We start from the raw sequence: 18,437 nt of genomic DNA, 5'->3' as shown, positions 1-18,437 counted from the left end.
AAGCCCATGAAACTGTGCCATATAACAGCTCCATTTTTCTTAGCCATTGTTGGGGCACGCATCATGGATGCATCTTTAAACATGTGGACCACCTGCCCCAAATATTTAAATAATCATTTTTGGCAATTTAGTACAGGAGTCAGCGGCTTACGAGTAGAAAGTCTCGAGCCCTATTCAACTGCACTTCCACCAGACACAGCAAGACTCCCAGTATTTCAAGCCACAAATTGAAAAATGGCAAATTACTATAGAAAAACAGTACAGCAAGTAATAAAAAAAGATACTAATGCATTCATACTGAATCTATTACTCAACAATAACTTGCACCTTTAATTGGAAAATTTTACTAAGATATTTTATAGGAGTGTTATCAAATAAAATTCAAAACTGAGCCACACGGAGATAAAAGGACAGGTGACCAAAAGCTTGGTCAAAGAGGTAGGTTCTAAGAAGTGTCATTAAAAAAAGGAGAAAGAGGTGGTGGGGTTTAGGAAGAAAATTCCAGAGTTCAGGTTCCCAGGCAGCTGAAAAATTGGCTGCCAATGGTGTAATGATTAAAATACAGGATGCACAAGGAGCTGGAATTGGAGCAACACAGTGACCTTGAATGGTTGTAGGTCTGGAGGAGGTTAGAGTTAGGGAAGGGTGGAGTGGCTATTGGAGAAATTTGAAACAAGGATAAAGTTGAGGTCGTATCAGACCAGGAGCCAATGTAGCTCAGTGAGGATAGGGGTGATGTGTGAACGGGACTTGGTGCAAGTTAGGACACAGGTAGCAGAATTTTGGATAAGACGGAGTTTATATAGAGTGGAAGATGGGAGGCTGGCCAGGAGAGCGTTGGAATAGTCAAGTCCAGAGGTAGCAAAGGCATGGATGGGGGGTTTCAGCAGTAGATGAGATGAGGTGAGGTGGAGTTGGGTGATGTTATGGAGTTGGAAGGAGATGGTCTTGGTGATGGCATAGGTATGTAACTTGAAGCTCAGCCTCGGTCAAAAACAACACCAAGGTTGCGCCGGTCTGATTCAGCCTCAGGGAAAGCCAAGGAGTCAATGGCTAGGGAACAGAAGGGATGGGATTGAAGGTAATGGCTTTGGTCTTCCCAATAGGTATCACAGAATCGTTACAGTGCAGAAGGAGGCCATTCGGCCCATTGTGTCTGCACCGGCTCTTCGAAAGAGTAATTCGCTCAGTTCCATTCCCTTGCCTTCTCCCCATAACCCTGCACATTCTTCCTTTTCAGATAACAGTCTAATTCCCTTTTGAATGCTTCAACGGAACCTGCCTCTATCACTCTCTCAGGCATGCATTCCAGACCTTAACCGCTCGCTGCATGAATAAGTTTTTCCTCATGCCACTTTTGCTTCTCTTACTTTAAATCTGTGCCCTCTCCTTCTTGATCCTCACACGAGTGGGAACAGTTTCTCTCTATCTACTCTGTATGCACCCCTCACGATTTTGAATACCTCTTTCAAATCACCTCTCAGCCTTCTCTTCTCCAAGGAAACAATCCCAACTTCTCCACTCTACCTTCATAACAAGTTCCTCATCCTTGGAACCATTCTCGTGAATCTTTTCTCCATTCTCTCCAATGCCCTCACATCTTTCCTAAAGTGCAGCACCCAGAGCTGGACATAATACTCCAGCTGAGGCCACAAACTAGTGTCTTATACAAGTTCAACACAACGTCCTTGCTCTTGTACTCTAAGCCCCTATTAATAAAGCTCAGGATATTGTATGCTTTATTAACCGCTTTCTCAACCTGTCCTGCCACCTTCAAATGACTTATGCACATATACACCCAGATCCCTCTGCTCCTGCACCCCCTTTAGAATTGTACCCTTTATTTTATATTGTCTCTCCATGTTCTTTCTATCAAAATGAATCACTTCACATTTCTCTGCATTGAACTTCAGCTGCCACCTGTCTGCCCATTCCACCAACTTGTCTATGTCCTTTTGAAATTCTACACTATCTTCTTCGCAGTTCACAATGCTTCCAAGTTTCATATCATCTGCAAACTTTGAAATTGTGCCCTGTACACCAAGGTCTACGTCATTTATATACACATCAGGAAAAGCAAGGGTCCCAACACTTTGCCCTGGGGACTCAACAAACCTTCCTCTGGCCTGAAAAACATCCATTAACCACTACTCTTTGTTTCTGTTCACTCAACCAATTCTGCATCCATGTTGCTACCGTCCCTTTTATTCCATGAGCTGTAACCTTGTTCACAAGTCTGTTGTGTGGCACTGTATCAAATGTCTTCTGAAAGTCCATGTACACCACATCAACAGCATTGTCCTCATCAACCGTCTGTTATCTCCTCAAAAAAAACCCCCACAGGTTTTGGGATCCCGCCTATTAATTGTATATCAATTGTGTTTAATTATATGCAGGTGGAGGCATTAATTGGGGTTTCACTTCAGCACATATGAAGAGACACTGAAACTGTGATATGGTTGGGATAGGAGGTGTATACTTGTAATGTTTTACTTTGTACGTAAAGTAAGACCAAGTAAAGATTGGCTCCAGAATTATCCTTCACCAACTGGCTTTCTGGAATAGAACACTGCAGTCATGATCAAATGGGGGTCAGAAGCCCATGCTGTGCGGGACAGAGTCAGAGTCACTCAGCTGTGATTTTCCCTGAATTGGCCAATTAGTGGCCAGAGGTGGGCTGGAGGGCCAACAGGAGGCCCTCCAGCACTGAAGCAGCAATAGGCTGCCTTTTCAGATAAAGAAGAAGAGGGCACCCAAGATAGAGGCACCCTCACTTCAACTTTAATTGCAAAAGTAAAAAAATCTCTTCTGCAGCTCGGCTGCCATTGTGAAGGACCTCTGCTGCAGTTGAAGCCTAGCAGGTGGGGAGGACCTCTAAGCCAACCTGGAGCGCTAGTCCCCTGGTCTGCCTACAGGAGGCCACTTCCAGGTGTTCCCGGACACCTCTGGAGGCAGACTGGAAAATTTCAGTTAGCCTTTGACAATAGGCCTTAAATGAGGTCAACTGGCTACTTGTCACTTGTGGACAGGTAGCCCTGCTGTGCCATACTCCCTGCCCCACACATCCCACCTCCAAGAAAATGGCTCAGGGCAGGATGGAGACAGGGAACTGGCTCGCCCTATGGCAGTGCGAATTTACAAGTCTGCCTGCCTCCCTGCCCACCCGCATTGGGGCCTAAAAATTTCAGCCCACAGTTACAATCATAGAAAGATTTTAGTAAGGATGATCAGGCAGTGGAAATGCTATGGAAAGAATTAACAAAAAGATGCAAGACTCTGTCAGGCATTATCTACAGATCCCTAATAATAATGATGCATTTGGGGGATGTAGAAATAATAAAGGGAAGCATTTAACAAAAACAATCTTGTCATAATTAGATATTTTAATTTTTCATCGACTAGGAAAAGTGGAACAACTCAAATATTTTAAACAACTAATTTGTTGCATGTATTTGTGACAGTTCAAAAATATATTCTTAAAAAACTGACAAGGGAACAAGCTATATTATATTTAATAATGAGTAATAAACCAGAATTAGTTAACAATTTAATGGCTAGCAACATCTTGCAAATAGTGACCAGAATATGATGGCATTTCATATTAGGTTTGAGAGGAAAAAGGGAGTCACAAACCTAGGTTTTGGATTTAAGTATGAAGGGATGAGAAACAAATGAACTACAGTAGTTGGAAGAAAATTCTGTTCTTTTGGTACTAGATGTCAGCCTGACAATTTAGAGACACTGGTGGGGTCAAGAGGGGTGGTGGTGATGTAGAGCTGAGTGTCGTCAGCAAACATGTAGAACCCAATCTGTTTTCAATGATGTTGCTGAGCAGCAACATGTAGATGAGAAATAGGAGGGGCTTGATCCTTTGGGGGAACTGCAGAAGTAACCATGTAGGAGTCGGAAGAAAAACTATTGCAGGTGATTCTCTGGCTATTATGAGAAGAATGGAGCCAGGCAAGTGCAGTCCCACCCAGCTAGATGATGGAGAAGAGGCATCAGAGGAAGATGGTGTGGTCAACTATACCAAAAAGGCAGAAGACAGATCCAGAAGGGATAGTGTACCACGGTCACAGTTACAGAAGGTGTCATTTGTGACTTTGTTAAGGGCCATTACGAGCTGACAAAGGCCGTTGAGTCCTTCGAGACGAGTAAAACCCCCGGAAGCGATGGCTTACCGGTCGAGTTGTACTCGGCCCTGGGGGACTGGGTCGGCCCGGACCTGCTGGAAGTATACGAGAGTATGCTCCTGGCTGGCAGAATTTCAGAATCCATGAGGAAAGGCATCATCACCCTCATTTACAAGCGGAAAGGGGAGAGGGCAGAAATCAGAAATTGGCGGCCCATCTCACTGCTTAATGTTGACTACAAGATTCTGTCCAAAGTCATAGCCAGTCGAGTCAAGTCTGCTCTGGAGTCGGTGATCCACCCCGATCAGACCTGTACTGTACCCGGCAGGAAGATCTCTGATCGTATCCCTGAGTAGCGCGAGACTATCGCCTATGTGCGGGATAGGAGGGTGGACACCTGCCTCATCAGCCTGGACCAGGAGAAGGCTTTTGACAGGATAATCGCAGACCTACATGATGGACATGCTTTCCAAAATGGGGTTTGGGGAGGGAATCTGCAATTGGATCAAACTGCTCTACACCAACATCTTCTGCCCGTCTTCTGCTCGGATCCGCTGTCTGTGCGCAGACTGATGAGCATCTGCGACCAGTTCGAACTGGCCTCGGGAGCCAAAGTTAACCACGGCAAGAGCGAGGCCATGTTCTTTGGGAACTGGGCTGACCGATCCTTTGTCCCCTTCACCGTAAGGTCAGACTACCTGAAGGTGCTGGGGATATGGTTCGGAAGGGTCGGGGCGTGCACCAAAACCTGGGAGGAGCGAGTAGCCAAGGTACAGCACAAGCTGAGAATGTGGGGGCAGCGATCTCTCTCCATTGTGGGTGAGAACCTGGTCATCAGGTGCGAGGCGCTCACATTGTTGCTGTACGTGACACAGGTCTGTCCCATACCCCACACCTGCGCTGTGGCGGTCACCCGAGCCATTTTCCGCTTCATCTGGGGATCCAAAATGGACCGGGTCCGGAGGGACACGATGTTCAAATCTCTGGATAAGGCCGGGAAAAATGTACCCAACGTGGCCCTCATCCTGATGACCACCTTCGTGTGCGGCTGCATCAAGCTGTGTGCTGACCTCCAGTACGCAAACTCCAAGTGTCACTACGTGCTGAGGTTCTATCTGTCCCCGGTGTTGCGAAGGATGGGTCTGGTCACATTGTCGCGGAACGCTCCATGCAGTTGGACCGTGCCATACCACCTATCCTTCATGGAGCAGTTTCTGCGGGAAAATACCTTTGACCACCAATCCATCAGGCAGTGGTCTGCACGGAATGTGCTCAAGGCCCTACGGGAAAAGGAGACGGTGGATCCTGTCGGATGGTTCCCCGAGCAGATCGTCAAAGTCATTTGGTGGAATGCCTCATCACCAGAACTTTCAAACAAGCACCAAGATGTAGCTTGGCTGGTGGTGAGAAGAGCCCTCCCAGTCAGATCCTTCCTGCACGCCTGAAGTCTCGCCCCCTCCGCACAATGCCCCCGCGGTGGCTGTGGTGGGGAAGAGATGGTTACCCACCTCCTCCTGGAATGTGTCTTTGCAAAGCAGGTGTGGAAAGAGATGCAGTGGTTTTTGTCGAGGTTCATCCCAAGCAGCTCTGTGACACAGGAGTCTGTGCTCTATGGGCTGTTCCCAGGGACGCACACCGAGACAAACATCAACTGCTGCTGGAGGACTATCAATTCGGTGAAAGACGCCCTTTGGTCTGCCCGAAACTTGCTGGTCTTCCAGCGCAAAGAGTTGTCCACGACCGAATGTTGCAGACTGGCACATTCCAAGGTCCAGGACTACGTGCTGAGGGACGCACTAAAGCTTGGGGCAGCCGCAGCAAAGGCTCAATGGGGAAAGACCACTGTGTAAGGTCCCCCCACCAAGCTGAACTGAAGGGCTGGATCCATGGGAAACCCCTCGAACTGTATCGGGAAAATTTTGTCTCCTGTAAAATGTAAAAAGTGTATCTGGCATGACAAATGTGAATTGGAAGGGTTGGGAGGCAACTAATGATTGTATTGAAGGAAACTGATCACCTTTGCACTGTTTGTATTTTTTGACTTGGTGCTGTTTGAAACTGTATTTTTTTTTTTAAAAACAGATTTATATGAATAAAGTACATTTTGGAAATTAAAAAAAAAATTTCAGTCCTGTGGCAGGGCAGAAAACTGATTGGCGGGATTCAAATTCAACATTCCGGGAAAGATGAATACAGGTTTTGGGAGGCAACAACACATTCAACGATTTGAGAGAACTATTTATGGTGAAATTTTTAAAATCCGGGAGTTTCAGTCCTTTTGTATTCTTTTAACTGTTGAACTTTGAAGATGAATACAATTCAAAATAAATATTACCCAAATAAAATTTGAAACAAGGTTATGACCTGCAATACTTCAAATGTGATATTTCAAAGCAAGTTGGCAGAAAATGTGGAAATGGTCTCAAGTATCCATTCAACTTGAAAACTGGATATCCTGAACCCAAACAGTCCTTACAGAAGACTGTGTGCTTAAAAAGCTACAAATAGATTGTTAGTTTCCTGTTTTAGTTGATAGCTAAAATAATTTTAACTTTAAAGGCTACTGTAGGGATATGCCTTCCAAGAAATGTCACAGCAAAAATATTACTGTACTTTGAACATCTGATTGATAGGCAGACCTCAAATTAATCAGTTTCTGCCAAAGCAAAAGTCCAAGTCTGCATTACATACTGTCATTTAGTTTTAAATTGAGGAAGTGACCAAGATCAAAATGCAGCTGTACTCAAAATTAATTACCAGGAGAGTCAGAATCATACTAGTAAAAGGGCAAATGAAAGGATATGATTATGGTCACCGGTTCTTTGGTGCACCAGAGGTTCTCGTAAAACAGGAGCATTAATCTGATGATTACAGTTTCCAAGATGTGACTATAAAAAAGGTGTGCAAAAGAAAAAGCAATGCAGCAGTATTTCAAAACAGAAATTTCAAGACAAATCCTCACTTATTTTTGTACTAGCAGAAAACTCAATTTCTGCTACAACTGAAATAAAATTAATATTCAAGTATACTAGTTGATCTCTCAAATGGATTGCTTACAGCAACCATAAACTCCATCTGTGTCTTATTTCTTGTTCTGTCTCCCTGTCTATTTGCCTGTGTAGTTCACTCTCAAGTCACCAGGATTATCTGTGTCTCAGATTCTGACAGATGATGTAGTAAGATTCTCTACCTTCCTTTGTGTCTTTACTTTACAAGTCTTGTTTTATATCTATCTTTCTCTTTCAGCAAGCTCTCTCCCCCATGGGGGCAGTGTAGAGAAAACAGGAGCAAGAGTGACACTGGTGCATCCACGAGCCACAGCATTACATGTGGCTAAAGAAAAGGAATATCCAACCTTAAGAATCAAAAGTTGTGGTTTCCAGTGTTGGGTCCTTTGGACAAGTGGATTACCTGACTCACAGCTTTGTTATAAAATTAAATTTAATGGTCACTTCTTCCACAAACCAACATAATTCTCAGTACAACTCTGTCACTTGCACTCTTTTTGCTCTTAATGATAACACAAATAGAAGCAGAAATAGGGCATTTTTCAAAAATTTATCATTCTAGGCTAGGTTTGTTGTCAAATTGAATTCACACAAGTCAACCGTTCTCATTTCAACAATGTCGGACAGAGAATGGTGCAGTCAGTTGTTACGACCGAGGCGGGAGGAGTGCTTGTTTATTCTAGTCCCACTTCTCCACAGGTCACAACATATTGTCATGCTAGGTCCCCACCTGCCAAGAATGAGGCATAGTAATTTTGTCATGAACATTGATTTTAAACTGTTACTGGAGTTAAGAAAGGACTTGTTCAACAGACCAGTCATGGCTGGAAAAGACATTTGCATATTAACAGACAGTGTTTGGAAGGACAAAGCAGCCATTCCCTGACACATTCAACACACAATTGACTTGTGATCACCAGATGTTGAAGGTGGGGGAGCTTACATTCCAGGTTGACTGCTAAAATGGCCAAATACACAAATGGACATGGTCAAACCAGCTAGTCACAAGACTAATGTGCTGGGCAACCTGAGTTTTTTTTAAAATCTGTATAGTTTGGTCAGAAAGTCCATTTGCTACTGGACTGAGAAGATCTCTCTCCTGTCTGCTCCCATCTCTTTCTCACAAGCCTCTGAATCCACTGAAGACACATGAACCCCAAGAGAAAAAAGTCTCCTACAGCGAACAAAGTTTAAGAATACTGAGCCCCAACGCAAAGCAAGATCTACCTACAATCAAGGACTCTACAATGAGCTCAAAGAACCATAACAAAATCTCTTCAGATATTGCCTCAAACCTTTCCACTTTATTTTTCTTCTGCTCTTTTCTGTCTCTATTTGCACGTGTATCATGTATGCATGCTAGTGTGGGGTGCGGCATGTATTCATAGGTGTCAACCGAATTAGAGTTTAGGTTTAAGTTTAATAAATTTTAACTTTTCTTTAAACTTGAGAACGCCTGTTTGTGTTGGTTTCTTTGCCTTATAATTGGAAAGCGGTGAACAAGGATTCACCAAAGGGCAGTTTAAAAAAAACACGGTGTGCTTAAAATTAAGCCCTGTTACAGTAAGACCAGGTGAAGGCTGAAAGGGACCCCTAGACCTCTTTCTCACCTGGTTGCAACAATATATTTAAATTTTTCCACTTACCAATAGTCAATCATGTACTCTATTAAAGAAACCTGGTTGGTGTGTTTATTCTGGGAAATAAACAAAATTATCCATTTATTATAAACCAAGTCTTAACCAATAAGAAGTGAAAACACACACAAATTGCAATATTAAAGCCCCTTATTTATCCCAGCCTGCACAGACACGTTAACCGGGAAAAAAAGGGATTTTTGTTTACAGTTGTTAAAAAAAAAAATAGAAGGAATTTTAAAAAAACACTTAGGTGGAAAAGAAAGGTATGAAGAGAAGTCCTTTGTTTTGGTTAGGTGTCCCAAGTGTGTATAGGCAACCGCCACTAGGATCTTCCTAGAAAAGTTCTTTCCAGGCGATGTTGATGATCAGTTTGGGTAGGCTTTCCACAAGATGCATCTACTGAGGCTCCAAATAGGTTTTACAACAGGAGTGCAGCAACAAGGTTTCAGTTCCACACATTCGACATGTAAAAGGTTTCTGCAAACCTGCAGGATTTCTTCAAGTACAGGAGGAAATAGGAATCTGAAATAAAGGCCTGCTACCCGACCCGAACCCGATGACGTTTCTGGTCCGGGCCGGGCTGGACACACTCAGTACTCCAGACTCTGGGTCTGTGCAGTGAGCAAGTGAGCGTCTCTAGGAGGTCATCACGCTCATGCTGCAGCAGTGCAGCTTCCTTCCATTCCATCCATCCAAACGTGGTAAGTACAGTGAGTGCACTATGGTCGGGTTGGGCTCGGGTCGGGTCAGGGTTTGGTCAGGGGCGTGAAAAAAATGGAAGGACTCGGGCTGGGTCTGATGTGGTTCTGTCGGGTTCGGGTCAGGTTTTTTTTCCCCCCAGACGCGAGCAGGCCTTTAATCTGAAACACTGGAGATATAGGAATGGTTTTCAAGACAGAGGAGCAGTGTCTTCTGTTGCAAGCAAAACCAACTGTCTGTTGTAATAGTTCAAAATGAAACCAAACATTTCAGAAACCAAGTCTCCTGGCCGCTATTAATCTTGGCCTGTCACTCCTTTGTAAACATCTCCAAGTCAAAAATAAACCCTGCGGGGTTATTTAAAAACAGGTGCCTTCCAGTAACTGGTTGCAGTTCAAACCTTCTGGTGACCTTTTAAAAAACATACCCAAAGTTCCAGCATCTATGGAATCCCTCAGTTTCAAAAACACAAATTCTCAATTTAACAAAAAAATGGAAACACTCATTTAAATTCTTAATGGTGTTACGAGTGTTATGATCCTGTAGTTTCCCTACCCCCCCCCCCCACCCCACCCCACCCCACCCCACCCCCCCCCCCCCCCCCCCCACCCCACCCCCCCCCCCCCCCCACCTCCGGGAAGAATGCAGTCTGCCTTTAAGGCTGGAAAAAAGAGCCATAATGCTTTAAAGGCAGCAAGCTCTAAAGACAGAGTCAAAGAATGCATTCTCATAGCTTTGGAGACAGCCATTCGAAGAAGGCGATTCAAAGGGTGCATTCTCGTTGCCTTGGATACAGCCACCTGGACTGAGCATCAGGAGATGCACTTGTTACAATTTAATTTTGAACTGGCTTATAGTGCAAATAGACTGTTCTAAGAGGTCACAGACAGACAGCTGTGTGTTAGCACCTGAAAGAAGAGCTCTCAGCCCATTTAAAAACTGAAGGAAGAGAAAAGAGAATTTAGTCTGTTTATTTATTATTCCCTCTCAAAATTCCAAAAGGTCAAGCCTAAACAGAGATCTCTGATAATTTAAACTAAAGGAAGGGAAATTAGACTGTGACAATCTTTTATCCTTCAAAAATTCTAAAACCAGATTGATTCTATTGAAAATGGTTGTGAGTTTTTGATCCACTGTGGTGATCACTGGAAGAAAGAGTTTGAAACTTTGGGTGTTGGACTGTTTTCCTTTCACCATCGGACCCTGGAAGGTTGTGCGTGGACGTTAATCAGAGGATTGTGCATCAGGAAGTGTAAATTTGCAAGGACTCTAATTTTTCTATTTTAAATGTTGTTTATATCTTCGTTGTGTTTAAGAATTTTGTTTTTCTAATTAAATAGTTAATTTGTTGATTTAAAGACACCTGGTTTGGTTAGCCTCATTCAGGGGTTAATAGATGGTACAATTTGGCTGGGTCTCTCTTCAATTTGGAAAGTTTAAAAATGATATGTTAGGCGATCTGTGGAGGGATGGGATTGAATTAACAGTGCGTTTCTCCCACCACAATCAGAATCGTGTATATAGATGAGAGAGACAGACAGACAGTTTTATTCCAGCTAGCAATTGAGAGTGGGTGAGTTAAGTACAAACCTGTGCAAAATTTCAACATTTAATAGTTTCAATGTGATCGAACGTACTTTTAGCAAGATAAAATATTACTGGAGGGTTTGATCAGCAACCAATTCACAGATGGTTTTTTTGTGGCTAAAAACTGAGTTGCTGCAATAAATCAGTGATGGTCTTTTTTTTTCATTTTCCTACTCCATCCTCCAATTCCCACCACAACCCAACAATGTATCTGAACTACCACTTCACCTACTTTGGTCTTCAAGACACCCCAATAGCAAGTACAGACTAAAACATCAACATTTATAGGTCAAATATGAGTCTGATGACGATAATTGACTGGAACAGAGTTTAACTAATCAGATAATCAAATCGGACATTCAGACTGAACTCTAGCCTTTCTAGCTCACAAATATCCATAGGATCACAAAAGATGATTAGAAACATAGGAAGAGTACCCCATTCAGCCCTCGAGGTTGAATATTGAACAAATATTCCAAAAGGTAACTGGCTATTGTTAACAGCAGACAGTTCAGTGGGCTATTAATGCCATAGGGGTCATGACTGCACGTGCTTTGTTAATACATAGTATCAACCACAAAAAAAAAAACAGAATTACAGACACCATTTGAATTTAAGCACACACAATTTGAGAAAACATTACTTAAATGTACTATTGGCCAGCAGTACATTAAAATGTTGACTCTCTCACTACACACGTTAGGTCAAAAAGTTCAATATTTATACTACAAACAAAAAAAAATCAATTTTCCTGTATTAACAAGCAACAAGTATCTTTTAGCATAGTATCGTCACACTTTTCTCTGAATTTATCATACCATTTTATATAGCAAAACAGGTTTAAATCTGGAGTATTCAACGGCTTTCAGCTTTTGTATAACTGCCAAAAATATTAATGATGGTTAAAGTACAAAGGTGTAGGGATAGGAAAGTCCAATTCGTTACAATTTGTATTTATATACTGAATTTAGACATATGACCCAAGGCATTTCACAAAAGTGTAAACCAGACAAAAATGGACACCAAGCCAAAGGAGGAGGTATTAGGAGGTGGATTTTAGGGATGGTCTTAAAAAGGGAGAGGGAGAGGGAGAGGGAAGGTTTAGGAAAGGAATTCCTAGTGTAGGGCCCAAATAGCTGAAAGCACAGCTACCAATGGTAGGTGAAGAGAGTGGGCCATTCACAATTGATTGTCTTGAATTCAAGACAATGATGTAAAAATCACATTTCTTATTTTAATGCAGACACTTTATTGCACTCCTTAAAAAGGCTTAATTTTTGCTCCATTATTTTGTTCAAGAAAAAAAACTGCAAGTCTGGTCATAGAATCTGTTTAATTTCTGGTTAAATTAGCAGAAGTGAAAATATTTCTCTGTTCTTGATCATTTAGATTCAGTGGAGAACTGTTGCTCTCATTCCTTGTTTTTATTGACATTTGTGAGACCTTCATTTCTGCTAATTTAACCAGAAATTAAAACAGATTCTAAGACAGTACTTAGTTTTTTTTCTTTTCAAAGGAGTGCAATAAAATGTCTACACTAAAAGAAGAAATGTGATTTTTACATCATTGTCTTGAATTCAAGCCAATCAATTGTGAATGGCCCACTCTCTCCAAGGGGAGAGAAATCTAAAGAGCTAAATGCATTATTTGCTCGTTTGGATTAGGTCTTTCCATTATCAGGGGAACAACAGACCATGAAACAGAAACTGAATTTTCAAAATTTGTACAGAAATTATAAAGCCCATTTCGTAACATGTCAACTTTATACCCATATTTTACACTAAGCCAAATGTGTGCTGAAGTTCAAATTTAGCCAAGTTGCTCCTATACTATGTAACAGTAATGCAGTAATGTTCCTACAAGCTGCAAAAGCAACTTTGTCAGCTATAACTACAGGTTACAATTCAAAATAAACAAACCTAACAAACCTGCAGGGCAGTTCAGTCTATCAAGGGATTATTCAGGCCATTCTAAATCACACTTTAGAAAAGCACTGCATGACATTCCAGGGAGACCATCAGTTAGATTCAGATACAGCACTTGGGATGGTTGCTTTGACAAATTTGCATAACAAAAGGCCACCACATTTATAAGTAGTACACTTTCTATAAATGGAAATATTAATGATTTGCAATTTTAAACTAAAGCAGTTGCAAGCACTTATTGTAACTGTAGTTATTCATTAACACTACTTTTGATAATAGCCATTAAAGCAATTACTACAATTTGGATAAGGTTTCATTGTTAATATATTAATACAATAATGAAACACTTAAAACTAACCAGAGAAGAAATTTGCTCATCTTAAACGCAATGTAGCAGCAGTAACCCAAAAATGCATAGCTTCTTTATTCCATTCTAAGCAGCAAACAGATTTCTTCTTCCTCTAGTTCTAACACTATGTATGAACCTACTTACTTTAAAAAGTCTACATGAAAGGATGTTTATTTTGGCAATTATTTCAGGAAATGAGTAGCATTTTGTAGCAAAAGGACTGCTAACACAGTGTAACCTCCCAGTATTTTCACTCCCTTCCTGCCTGGATTTGAACAGTATAGCATTACAATAGGATGTAAACCTACAGCAGCACTCTGCATTTTTATTAGCAGTGACCTAAACATCCAAAAGGTTCCAATACAACACAACCTGTCTTGGTAAGCAGAAATTAATATTGCAGCATGCTTAATCATTTTGTTTCATGACTTTAAAATGTCCTTATATTTGAATGCAATTAGTTTTTATATTTTGTCACCCTAGACCAGATTTCTCCACTGCCCTCTTTTCCAACTTCCCATCCTTCACTTTATATAAAAGGTGCTACAAACTCAGCAGCCCATATCCTATCCTAACTAAGCCCTAGTCATCCACCACTTCTATCCTCACTGACTTAAATAAAAATCCTTGTTCTTGAATGGAATCCTCCATCACCTCACCCAACTCAGTCGCAATTGCCCCTCCCGATAGAATTTTTACATCACAGAAACAGGTCGTTCGGACCAAAAGGTTTATGCAGCACGAGCCACCCCCGACCTTATTTCATCTCACCCCATCAACAATGACTCTTGATTTTATATAGCTGCCCCTTCTTTTATCTTACCATTAATGGCTGAGCCAAACATCTTGGCCTTATTTTTTGGAATTCCCTCCCTAAACTCCACTGCCTCTTCACTTCTTTCTCCACCTTTAAAAAACCCCTTCCCAAAACTCATCATTTTGCACCAACCTTTGGTCACTTCTCTAGCACCATGGCTTAAAGCCCATTCACTTTATACATGTTTTCTGCTTTTCTTCTCCCTTTTATCCACTTTCCCCCCACCCTGCCATCCCAATAAAGCACCGACATTTTCTACATTAAAAAAGGCACTTTATAAATGCAAGTTTTTGTTGTTAATAGTTTGGAAAGCTCAGGGTACATCTCCATAAATTTGTCATCTGAAAACAAGTGTCATAGTTGGATAAACAAAACTACGCCACACCGCATGTCATCGACAGTTTAGATCGGATTTATTACAGATTAACATTAAAAGATAAGTAACCCTCAGTAGCTGACCAGCCACATCACAAGTTGTCAGTAAATACGAAGAAAAAAAAAAGCCCAATGGGATGAAAATAAAATTATATGAGGAGTGCATGATTTTACTGTAGTTTGATCAAATTTGCTTTGGCATCTGTATCATTTAATATAGGAAAACTTATTCTCTCCCGTCTGCCCCAACCAACTTCTCTCAGAGTGAGATCAGGAAGATTGAAATACCACACTATTCATCCACCTCGCCTGGAGACTTTGAGTGACATCCGACTATTTGACTCTGGGACACCTCACCATACCGAAAACATCCTACCAGAACATGATGAACTCAAATCATTTTATTTTTTCCTTGTTATTCCTAAGAAACAGCTATAAACCAAAAAATACTTTTCCCCAGTTAACCAGTTTTTGAATGCATGCGTTTGCACACGAGGGTTAGGAAGAACAAGGAATTTTAAAAAGTTATATATAGATTTATATTATTGTTTAAGACTTCTTATTTCTTTCTAATAAATAGTTAATAATGTTGTTGTTTAAAGAAACCTGGTTTGGTGTGCTTTATTCTGGGGGACAAATAAGAGTGTCAAATTTGGCTATTCTACAGTAGGCAGGAAACTTTCTTGATATGTTGTGACCTGTTGTGCAGTGGGACTGAATTAACAGTGCATTACTCCCGCCTTGGTCATAACACTGTTTATCCACCTTGCTTGTTACTGCCTCAAAGAACTCTAATAAATTAGTCAAACATGATTTTCCTTTCACAAAACAGTGTTGAATCTGCCTGATCGCATTAAGAGTTTTAAGGGCCCTGCTATAGCCTCCTTAATAATAGATTCTAGCATTTTCCTTATGACAAATGTTAGGCTAACTGGCCTGTAACTTCCCGCCTTCTATCTCCCTCCTTTCTTGAATAGTGGTATTACATTTGCTATTTTCCAATCTGATGAGACCTTTCCAGGATCTAGGGAATTTTGGAAGATCACAACCAATGCATCTACTATCTCTGCAGCCATTTCTTTTAAGACCCAAGGATGTAGGCCATCAGGTCCAGGGGACTTGTAAGCCTGTAGTTCTAATAGTTTTCAGTACCCTTTTCCTGGTGATTGTAATTGTTTTAAGTTCCTCCCTCCCTTTCACCTCTTGATTTACAAGTATTTCTGGGATGTTATTTGTGTCTTATCTGGAGAGCGAGAGAAAAAAAAAATCAAACAGTGAGATCACAGGAAAGTGGTGAGTTGATTGGCTGGTGAGTATTTGCTGCTTAGGGACTGAGTCTAAACAACCGAGAGTTTTAAAAAAACGTTAAAAATATTAAGTATTAACAACTAACAACTGGGTAGCTGATGAGTCTTATTTAAAAAGAAGAGATAAGGTTTGTTACTATTGGTGAGGTTATTACTACTATTGGTAAAGTTTTAGTATTGGTAGGGTATATTAATATTGGCATGGTAGATTAGTATTGGTAAAAAGTTTAGTATTAGCAGTAGTAAGGTTTTAATTATTATTGGTAAGGTTTATTACTATTGGTCGGTTTATTAGTATTAGTAATAGCAGGGTTTTTTTAGAAGCAGTATTTAGTTGTAATACTAAGATTAGAAATGGCAAGGCTGCTCCAACCTCAGGAGTGCATATCCTGTGCTATGTGGGAACTCCAGGACAATTCACAGGTCCTGGATAACCATACGTGCAGGAAGTGTCGTCAGTTGCAGCAGCTTGAGCTCCGGGTTTTGGTACTTGAGCAGCAGCAGCTGTCACTGCAGAGCATCCATGAGGTTGAGAGTTCAATGGATAACACATTTACAGATGTGGACACCCTGCAGCTTAAGAGTATGCAGGCAGAGGGGCAAATGGGTGACCGCCAGTCAAGAACAAACAGGCAGGTACTGCAGGAAACCCGGAGTGCGTCTCACTCTCCAACAGGTATTCAGTTCTGAATACTGAGGAAGGTGATGGTTCATCTGGGGACTGCAGCCAGAGCCAAGGCCATGGCACTACTGGTGGCTCAGCTGCACAGGGAGGGCACAAGGAAGACTGGAAGAGTGATAGGAGATTCAATAGTCAGGGGAACAGACAGACTTTGTGGCCGCAGATGTGAATTCAGGATGGCGTGTTGCCTCCCTTGTGCCAGGGTCAAGGATGTCACTGAGCGGCTGCAGAGTATTGAGTGGAGAGGGTGAACAGCCAGCAGTCATAGTCCACATTGGGACCGACTATATAGGCAGAAAGAGGTATGTGGTCCTGCAGAAAGAGTTTATTGTGCTAGTTAAGAAATTAGCAAGCAGGGCCTCAAAAGTAGAGATCTCTGGATTAGTCCCAGTACCACATGCAAGTGAATACGGGTTTAGGAGGATAAGACAGATGAATGCGTGGCTGGAAAGTTGGTGCAGGAGGGAGGACTTTAGAGTCTTGGCACATTGGGACCAGCTCTGGGGGAGATGGGACCTGTACAGGCAGAAAATTAATGGATGAGACTGGAAGGCAGAGAAAACAAAAGGTTAAATATGAAAGTTTGGCATCGGCAATGTGGTTGACTCTTACATGCCCTCTGAAATGGCCTAGCAAGCCACTTAGTTGTATCTAACCGCTACAAAGTCAATAAAAAGGAATGAAACCGGACGGACCACCCGGCATCGACCTAGGCACTGGAAACGACAATGGCAAACCCAGCACTGTCGACCCTGCAAAGTCCTCCTTACTAACATCTGGGGGCTTGTGCCAAAGTTGGAAGAGCTGTCCCACAGACTAGTCAAGCAACAGCCGGACATAGTCATACTCACGGGATCATACCTTACAGATAATGTCCCACACACTGCCATTGCTATCCCCGGGTATGTCCTGTCCCACCGGCAGGACAGACCAAGCAGAGGTGGCGGCACAGTGGTATACAGTCGGGAGGGAGTTGCCCTGGGAGCCCTCAACATCTACTCTGGACCCCATGACGTCTCATGGCATCAGGTCAAACATGGGCAAGGAAACCTCCTGCTGATTACCACCTACTGCCCTCCCTCAGCTGACGAGTCAGTACTCCATGTTGAGCAACACTTGGAGGAAGCACTGAGGGTGGCAAGGGTGCAGAATGTACTCTGGGTGGGGGATTTCAATGTCCATCACCAAGAGTGGCTTGGTAGCACCAATACTGACCAAGCCCTAAAGGACATATCTGCTAGACTGGGTCTGCGGCAGGTGGTGAGGGAACCAAGAGAGAAAAACATACCTAACCTTGTCCTCACCAATCTGCCTCCTGCAGTTGCATCTGTCCATGACAGTATTGGTAGGAGCGACCACCGCACAGTACTTGTTGAGACAAAGTACCGCCTTCACATTGAAGATACCGTCCATTGTGTTGTGCAGCACTATCACTGTGCTAAATGGGATAGATTTCGAACAGGTCTAGCAATGCAAAACTGGGCATCCATTAGGCGCTGTAGGCCATCAGCAGCAGCAGAATTGTACTCAACCACAATCTATAACTTCATGGCCCTGCATATCCCCCACTCTACCATTACCAGCAAGCCAGGAGGAGACCAACCCTGGTTCAAAGAAGAGTGCAGGAGGGCATGCCAGGAGCAGCACCAGGCATACCTCAAAATGAGGCATCAACTTGGTGAAGCTACAGAGGACTCCTTGCATGCCAAACTGCATAAGCAGCATGCAATAGACAGAGCTAAGCGATCCCATAACCAACCTATCAGATCCAAGCTCTGCAGTCCTGCCATATCCAGCCGTGAATGGTGATGGACAATTAAACAACTAACTGGAGGAGGTGGCTCCACAAATATCCCCATCCTCAATGATGGGGGAGCCCAGCACATCAGTGCGAAAGATAAGGCTGAAGCATTTG

The 18,437-nt window shown here is 42.4% G+C and overlaps 1 protein-coding gene across 4 annotated transcripts in view; it reads right to left on the bottom strand.

The window, feature by feature from the left end:
• The window catches only part of rapgef4a (Rap guanine nucleotide exchange factor 4a), a 420,421-nt gene that overhangs the window by 275,557 nt on the left and 126,427 nt on the right, over positions 1-18,437 (bottom strand). Inside the window, exons 1-2 of one of the 4 annotated variants that reach the window (XM_068035427.1) lie at positions 13,351-13,446; positions 8,788-8,837 (exon numbers count right to left, since the gene is read on the bottom strand). The exons of 2 other annotated variants lie outside the window; for them this stretch is intronic. The gene's annotated coding sequence lies outside the window, so the exon portion shown is untranslated. Of the gene's footprint in view, positions 1-8,787; positions 8,838-13,350; positions 13,447-18,437 lie in introns of those variants that run through there. One more of the 4 variants, XM_068035425.1, reaches the window with a different exon arrangement.

This window comes from Heterodontus francisci, chromosome 7 (assembly GCF_036365525.1).
Source record: "Heterodontus francisci isolate sHetFra1 chromosome 7, sHetFra1.hap1, whole genome shotgun sequence".
NCBI lineage: Eukaryota > Metazoa > Chordata > Chondrichthyes > Heterodontiformes > Heterodontidae > Heterodontus > Heterodontus francisci.
Note: the sequence above shows the minus strand (reverse complement) of the source record. Positions and strands in the feature narration are given on the sequence as shown.